Genomic DNA, 9073 nt, shown 5'->3' with positions numbered 1-9073 from the left:
GGGACAAGATCCCGACCAGCATCCAGCAATGGTTAAAGCCGGCTACAGAAGACCCTAAGGTGTCTTATGTCAATGATATGCAGAAAAATGATCTTTGGACTGAGCTGAAGTCAAATTTCACTCTATCGCAAGAGGATGATCCAAAGAAGCCAATTAAAGAGCAATTAATCAAGTTTTTTGCTCTTAAGAGGATGGCGGACCTATTCAGGAGGTGGAAGAAAGAGCTTAATAAGTTTGTTGATAAAAAAGAGACACCAGAATTCAAGGGCACATATGAGAAGATCAGAGATCACTGGCCCGCATTTGTGGCCCACAAGACATCAGAAAAGAGTAAGAAGATGTCGGCGACAAACAAGCAAAATGCTGCGAAGAAGAAGCATCACCATCGCACGCGATCAGGTGGCTACCTCGTAGCCCGGCCTAAGTGGGCCAAGACTGAGAATGATCTGGTTGATAAAGGGATCGAACCAGAGACAATTAACTGGCCAGACCGTTGCCGGACTTGGTTCTTCGGGGTTGGCGGTACCTTGGACCCTGTATCAGGGAAGTGCATTTGGACGGATGAGCAAATGGAAATACCAGCCAAGAGGCTTAAGCACTATATCGAAGCAGCGCAGCAAGGGACGTTCGTTCCAGATAGAGAGAACGACGAGCTCACAATGGCCCTTGGGAATCCTGAGCACCCTGGACGGACACGAGGCACGCCAAGCTCCATTCCGTGGAAGGCTGGGTTTCCGGATGCAGGCGGTTACAAATGCCACGAGAGGAGGAAGAAAGTGGAGCAGACCCAACCGCAGGCGCTAAACGCTAGGGTACAAGCGATAGAGGAACGAGAAGCAAATCGCAGCAAACAAACTGCCGAAGCTTCCCCCGAAGCTACCCCGCCATCTCAGCGGAGAAGCAGCGTGGCTTCCACTGAGCTTCTTCAGCCGGAGCATGTCTTGACGGCTCCTGCCAGCTAGGCCGTGGATGCTATCATGGAGTCTCAAAATTGCCACCTTATGACGCAATGGATTAATATGAAGGTCAAGGCGGCTGTTGACTCTATTTTTCCTACTGAACCCGATGCAACTTTTCACTGCCGGCTGATTCTAGAAGGATATGCTAGGGTGATGGTGGTTGAAATAATAGAGGGATTTGAGGACCTCCAGCTTGACCACCCTACCGGTGACGGGGAGACTCGGCTGGGTTCTGCTTTGGAGACTCCATGCCTATGGTGGAAGGAGCTCATCAACCTTCCAAACTGGACGCCTCCACCTCCTCCTCCTCCTCCGGCGAGTCAGGGCACTCTGCCTCCTCCACTGCCTCCTCCTCCGGCGAGTGACGATCAGGGCACTCGGCCGGCTCCTTCTCCGGTGCGTGGCGGCACTCCGCCTCCTTCTCCGCCTGCGCCGGCGCGCGCGAGCAGCCAGCCTCCTCCGTCTCTGCCTCATCAGCAAGGGCAGAAGAGACCCGCTGCTGCATCGGCTGCTTCGGCGCGTCGTAGTCCTTCTCCTCCGCCTCATAATCAAGTAAAGAAGACAGCCGCTCCGTCTGCGCTACCGACGTCTAGCAGTACAGCCAGAGGCGGGAGGACATACAAATTTGGTCCTTCTCTGAAGACTCCACAGAAGTTACCATACGAGAGGACCCCGGTGGAGAACGCCGAGATGGCGCGAGAAGAAGTGAGGAACTTCTTTGAAGGGGTGAAAGCAAAGAAACATCCACCTCCGGAGGAGAAGGGGTGAAAGCGAAGCGCAGTCTGGCTGCCCTGACAAAACCACCCAAGTCTCCGCCGAAAGGCAACTGTGAGCGCATTATTGGAAAGGCATTTGCCAAAGCGGAGTGGTCATGAAGTACTGTCAGTGATCAAAGGATGAAAGAACGTTGATCTAGGAAACAAATTGCCAGCTCGGCGAACAAGCGAAGCAATCGTGCCCCCCGCTCAAGGTGCCTAGCGACATCGTCGCTAATGATCCGATGTTGGTGCCCGGTTATAGCAATCTTGGAGATTACCTGCCTGATGATGTACATTATGATATCTTGGAGGTGCAGATACAAAGATACGAGTACGGGAAGCCTCTTGTCAAAGATGAAAGATCGCTATCAACGATGATGCGAAGATTGCATGATTGGTACTTGAAAATCTGCAGAGAGTCTGGGGGGAGGAATACTTTGTATGTGATAATTAAAAAGGAGCATGACCTCGTTGGAATTGAACTGTTGCCTGTTCCATTTGAGGAGTTCTTTCAGTTTTTCAATCAATTGGCCCTCTATAAAGCAACGGTCACCTGCTACTGTCTGTAAGTAGTACTACTTTTGTCATTAAATCACTCTATATAGCTCAGCTCTTTCATTGCATGTATTTATAATTATCCTCACTATATTATGCATATTGATGATCGTCGAATTGAAGAAAAGACAAATCGGTGATATTGGGTTCATTAACACAAATCTCATAGATGCAACTGAGGTTAAATTTCATGCCGCAGATACCGAGGCCAACTTGCTACGATCGTTGGTAATAAATGAAAACAAAGATATAATACTCTTTCCTTACAACTTCAAGTGACAGTTACTGTCTTGTGCATATTCGGTTTCCCTTATATATTAGTCAAGGTTATAGTAATGTAATTGATGAGTTATTCATGCGTGGGCAGGTTCCACTATATTATCCTAGAGATTAAGCTTGAGCAGGGAGTAGTAACTGTCTTGGACTCTAAACGAAAAGATCCCCAGGAGTATGCGGACATGACTCAAATGCTCGAGAAGTAAGTTAAATCGTTCATTATCCACCATATCAGCAACCTTGGTCATTTCTGATATCAAGTAATTGTTTTCTTTGTCTCGCAGGGTTTGGAGAAAATTCACCAAAAAAGCTCCGGGACTGCCGAAGAAGCTGGAATTTAGACACCCGAAAGTAAGTACTATAGTAGCATGTTCTGCGCATCTCCTAGTGATTCAAACGCTAGTTTCATCAATACCATTTGGCATTCTTGATTATCAGTTTGATGGACCTCTATTTCTTGTAAAGTGGTTGTGGCAAGAACACGGGAACGATTTCTGTGGATATTACGTTTGCGAGTCCATCCGCCACACGACCTGTGAGAGGGGCTACTCTGACGAACAATATGAAGTGCGTAAATAACAATATTCACAATTTTATTTTATTACCATCATTTGTGTTGAGTTTCATTCATTCATATATATATGTATTGACCCCCTTCTTCTAATTAGATGTTTCGGAAGCGGGATGAACTCCTAGCACCAGCTCGCATGCGAGCAATTCAAGAGAAATTGGCGGCATTCTTTCTTGACCACGTGATCGTTGAAGACGGAGAATACTATGTGGACCATGCGTCCGTATATTAGGAGATTGTATTTGTAAGAGATAATTATTGTATATATGTAGCCGGTAGTGTCGGATAGATATACGAGAATTTGTTGTTCGACCAATCTCTCGGAAAAGGAGAGGTGGTCGATATCACTTCTCTCTGTATGCATATATGTTCATGACGATCTTCTGTTTCCTTCGTTTGCTTACTAGCTAGCTAGCGTGTCTAGTCCTCTCTATACGTATGTATAGTATGTAGCATCGACCAAGCACGGACATAAGAGAGGACACTTCTCTCTATTTATTATAGCTAGCTAACACAGTATATGAAACACCTAAATTAACCCCCCAAAATCCCCAACCCCCCCTTCAAAAAAACAAAAACCCCAGCCACAGAAATGCTGACGCGTGGATGCCTATTGGTCCCGGTTGGTGCCACCAACTGGGACCAAAGGCCCTCCTGCCTGGGCTCCACGAACAGGCCACGTGGAGCCCATCTGTCCCGGTTCTGGACTGAACCGGGACTAAAGGGACGGGGCATTAGTAACGACCCTTTAGTCCCGGTTCAGGAACCGGGACCAAAGGCCCTTATGAACCGGGACAATAGGCCCGTTTTCTACTAGTGATGGGAAATCTTTAGATGAGCATGCTCATTTTGTGCGTCACCGTTTGTCTGAAAAAGGGAGACTCTTATGGGATCAAATAAATAGATTGCTATGTTATGCTTGGAATCTTTGTGAAATTTGTGATCTTATGTTGCTCTAAGAACCCTAAAAAACACCTCCCCTACCTATGTGAGTTTAATGATAATGAAATCTTATCTTCTTATGCAAAGGGTGTTTATAGTTACTATGATATCGAACAAATTGAAGAATTTGTTGCTTTTAAGATTGCTTATGAAGTTTCTTCTTTGATTGAAAAGTATGATATCACTCTCTACGAATCTGAAAATTTTGACATACTTAAATATTGCTATGAAAACTATGCTTATAATGTCTATGTCAAAGAATTTATTGAAAGAATGACCGTTGCTTCGGAAGAAAATAATGATATGCATGAATCTATATATAATTATGATTCCGATAATTTGATTGAAATATACCTTGTTGAACATGATGCTTGCTATTCTTTTAGCCATGATGCCAATATTTATGAAGATGAATTTGCTATAGTTCCTTATGTTAAACATGAGATCGTTGTTGTTACACCCATACTTGATAGTTCCTTCGATGAAAAGCATGATTGCAATGATGTTATTATAAATTATCTTAATGTCAATTGTGTTAATGATATCACTACAACAGGAACCCCCCTATAGCAACGCATTTTTACGTATCTAGAAGTCCATATATGCGTTGTTAGTGTCTTTACCAACGGTTTAGGATGCGTTGCCTTATCCGGCGTTGCTAGCGCATAATGCAACGCTTATATTATCGTTGGTAAAGGGACCGTTGCAAGAATACAACGCATAAAACAGACTTGTGCAACACTTCTATGCGTTGGTGATTATTATATAGGAAACAAAATCCCAGGGCTTCGCAACAGAGGATTTTGAACGCTTCAAGTATTGGTTCATATATAATGTGAACAATATTAATTTTTATACATATTGCCAGCAATTAAATAAGTGCTTCACATAATGGTGATAACTATGAATTTCCAGAAAAGAAAAACAAGAGAATATACTCGCGGGAGGAAGAATCATATATTAGATAAAATTGTTGGATTACAATAATGAATATTACACAAGGAAAATCATCCAAATGGATATATAATCAAAATATTTTCTTGACAACGAAACTTAAATTGAAAGCATCCATCAACATCCCTACAACTTAACTAAAACACAATCGACAAACATCGTCCAACAGGAACATCATCCCTACAACTTAATTAAAATTGAAACCATCCGTCTTCATCATCATGAACAGGAACATCATCATCATCATCATCATCATCGTCATTGTAGTATACTTGCCACACACACCCATAGAATCATCCATTTATCTTTTGAATCTACAAACAAAAAAAACAAAATGAACTGTTAACACACAATGCATGTCACAAGTACTGATAGAGACACGATATTTGTCACTTACAAAGGTTGACATGCAAAAACAAATCTGCATTACCAGGAGTTGCAGTTTTTGCGACTCTTTACCCAATCTCCAGTTTTCACAAGTTTCATATCGACATGCACTACCCAGAATTCATTAGTAATTTCAGCACCATCAAGTTCAAATTTAGGATCACAACTTACAACTGTAGCAAGAGCTATGTCTCTGTTATGGTTTTTTAGGCTCATTAAAAATACTTTTGTTCCTTCCTGTTAGAGAAAATCAAAGTTACCATTGGCAGAATCATGTCAAGCAAAATAATTAATAGAAACGTGACATATAACAGAAAAGGTTGAGAGGCCAAGACATGTCGTGGTTGCATCTTTTCCTCTACTATATGTTAGTCTCATGATGTGCAACGTCTCTGAAGTTTTATGAAGCCTTTCACTACAAACAAAGTAGTTTTGGTGATGAACGCTTAAAATAATTAAACTTCATATGATACCTTCAGTGTAGAACACAAAGATAGACATTTTTATTTGAGTAGCAGTATGGTATGATAAACTGCATAATTCTGAGGCACCTACTGGAAGATACTGAAGCAGTATGTTTACCAAATTAGTATAGTAAAACATAATAGACAATAAAAAGAAGCTTTGAAGCATAAGATCCATCATAAATGAGGTACTCCCAGTACCGACCCAATGATTTTGCATGCAGTGCAGCGAGGACAGCAGGGTGGATCAACCATTAGTTCATATTTACCAGCAACTCTAACTAGCACAACTGAGCAGATAAATCAAAGGCAGTGACACTATTAAGAAAAGGAGAAGACACGGCAGAGAAAACAAGACTGTAGTATCTTCGAACAAATAATTAGGATGTCTTGTTTGTAGATTACAAATACAAATCAGATAGATATATGGTGATATATTTAATTGGAAGTTGCAGGCATCCATAAAATAATATTGAATGTGGTCTAATAATTGAAGGACACTACAGATGAACCGTGCCTATTCAAGTGATATAGAAACAATTGACATTATTTTCCTTTTTCTTTTTGCAATCCATCAGTACATGACCTCCTGATGAATCAGAAACATGGAAGTATATATAAAGTGGCCATAGGCTACAAATCTACTTCTCTTTTCCCCATGGTGTGTATTCTTCCTTGTAAAGAAAAAGCACATCAAGAGAATAAAGGAGTGAGACTACGGATGTAGGCAAGCATAGTATAAAGAGGAAGCATGAACCACAAAAGAAGCGTCTAGAATTTGGCAAACCAGCAAATAGAACCATGTAGGTATATGTAGTTAATAATAGGAGAAGGGGACATCAATCAAATTCCAAAAGCCAAGTGAATAAATTGAAAACACCCATGGTTTTGTATTCCTGGAACACAAACTAGTTCAGTTATCTTTAAAAATACAGAAGTCACATAAGTTGTAATAGGTGTGGAATTTTATCTAATATGTTACTTCACTAAATAAGTACTACTTGTCTCAGCGTAGTTTTACAAGATTTGTTTCCCTTCTACTGTATTTAGGGGTTACGCAGTGAACAATTTCTGTTCATAAATCATAAGTAAATCGCAAGATCTGCTTGCATAAAAAATGATATGACATGCAGCTCACATAAACATCTTTTTAAATGGCAAGCATAGCTCGTGGTAGATGTACTCAATAATATTTTTCAGAGTTTTGTGACAAGCAACAGTGATTGATCGCCAGATTACCTTCCATTCGCTCTTGAACTCCAACTGTAGTGGGGAGAAAGCCTTATGCAGCTGAGTGCTAATGTCACCAGATGCTGATGGATGATAATGCGGAGAACTGTGGATCAGAAGTCCTCAGATCCAACAAGTACCCAGCTTTGCCATGCTCTGCACCGATGTCCTTCTCCCACAGCGTCGCGGTGGCCTAGTCGACCGAGCTGCGTAAAGCTGTCAAGCTGCTCCTCAGTTTGTAGTAGCAGAGAGCATAGAGATACTACGACTAAGCAATATGTGGACACTGAATACCATGACAGTCATGTATGAGTCTGGTTTTAATTCATATACCTAGTGGATGAAGAACAAAAGGCACAAATCATAAGCTTAAGTAACTTCTTGGCTCGCCTTCCAAACAGACATACAGAAGCTTACCTCCATGAGACCGTGACCATGAACTCAGGTGCAGAAACAACAGCAGAATTTTCTTAAGCCAAAACGGATCTTCTCAGCTCTCAAGAGTCAAGACCATCATGCAGGAACACCGTATACACAAATCAAACTCTTTGGCCGCCACCTTTTCTGCGTACCTAGGGCTCAAACATTTGTTCCTGCCGTTCATGGGCTTGTTATAAAAAGAATGATTTCTCAAACTTGGTGGGCAGGCTTGAGCAGATTCATGGCTGTACCTTGGATTCACCAATGGTCGCAGGGGAGGGGTGACGAGGGGCGGCGCGCCGAGATGCAGAGTCGCAGGGGAGTGGTGCTGACGGCGCGCCGGGATGGAGGAGAGGACCATAGGGGAGTGGTGACGAGGGGTGGCGCACCGGGATGCAGTGTTGCAGGGGAGTGGTGCTGGCGGCCACCGAGATGGAGGACCACAGGGGAGTGAAGAGGGGCGGCGCGCCGGGATGCAGGTTGGTCACAGCCGCGAGGGGCGGCGGCCGGCGTGGGAGCGAATAGGTGAGGCTGGGGACAAAACGACCTAGGTTATTCATGAAAGCCAATTTGGGCCGGGTTATTACAAAAACGAGGCTGGGTAGTTGGGTAGTGCGCTGGGCTTTACTTGTACTACAATAGGGGGTCACGGGGTGCAACAGAACGACGCATATTGTGCAATGCTTATATGCGTATCTATGGTGAATTTTGCAACATAGAGTTAAAACGTTGTAGAATATGTCTTGCTTTATGCAGGGTATCCTTGTAGTGTATGCAAAACCTCAAGCTTGGGGATGCTAGTTTTTCTATGACTACTATTTGTTGCAATGATCATGATTGGGGTGATTCTTCTTTTGATCTTGAAAAATTATTTAAGACCCATGATGAATATGAGATTGATAACAGTGTTTGCAATATTATTGAAAGTGGGTTTGGAAGAGTGCCGAGTTTAGATCCCACATATTTGGAGAATGTTCAATCTTATGAATTTTTTTATAAAAGTGGGTTTGGAGAGGTCATGACTTTAGTTAATTTTAATTCCACTATTTTGGAAGAGTGTCAACTGGATCGTATTAAGAATATGTTTGGTGATAGCTATATTTTTGAATTTGCTTGTGATCCTACATGTAATTATTATGAGAGAGGAAAATATGGTTGTAGAAATTTCCATGTTACTAGATTACCTCTCGTTATGTTGAGATTGCCATTGTTTCTTTCCGCTTCCTTGCATATGCTAGTTTTTGCTTTCCTTGATAATTTGTTTGCCTATAAGATTCTTATGCATAGGAACTATGTTAGACTTAGATGTGTTTGTCATGTGTTTTATGATGCTCCTTTTGTGCTTCAATTCTTTTCTTTCATGTGAGCATCACTGAAATTATCAATGCCTAGCTAGGGGCATTGAACGATAGCGCTTGTCGGGAGGCAACCAGATTTATTTTTGTTTCTTGCTTTTTGATTCTATTTAGTACTATATAATTCATCTAGCCTATATTTTGGTTGTGTTTTTTGTGTTTAATTAGTGTTTGTGCCAAGTAGAACCGTTGGGAAGACTTG

At 42.2% G+C, this 9073-nt stretch overlaps 1 long non-coding RNA gene across 1 annotated transcript; it reads right to left on the bottom strand.

Moving 5' to 3' along the window:
- Positions 1 to 5013: 5013 nt before the first annotated feature.
- LOC123154449 (uncharacterized) lies at positions 5014 to 8090 on the bottom strand. Its single transcript, XR_006476848.1, has 3 exons — positions 7768 to 8090; positions 7514 to 7689; positions 5014 to 7312 (listed from the first exon to the last, which is right to left on the bottom strand). It is a non-coding gene; the product is annotated as an uncharacterized lncRNA (long non-coding RNA).
- Between the last annotated feature and the right edge of the window lie 983 nt (positions 8091 to 9073).

Source organism: Triticum aestivum, chromosome 7A (genome assembly GCF_018294505.1).
Source record: "Triticum aestivum cultivar Chinese Spring chromosome 7A, IWGSC CS RefSeq v2.1, whole genome shotgun sequence".
NCBI classification, from domain to species: Eukaryota; Viridiplantae; Streptophyta; class Magnoliopsida; order Poales; family Poaceae; genus Triticum; species Triticum aestivum.
The sequence above is the reverse complement of the archived record's forward strand: the minus strand, read 5'-3'. Positions and strand labels throughout refer to the sequence as shown.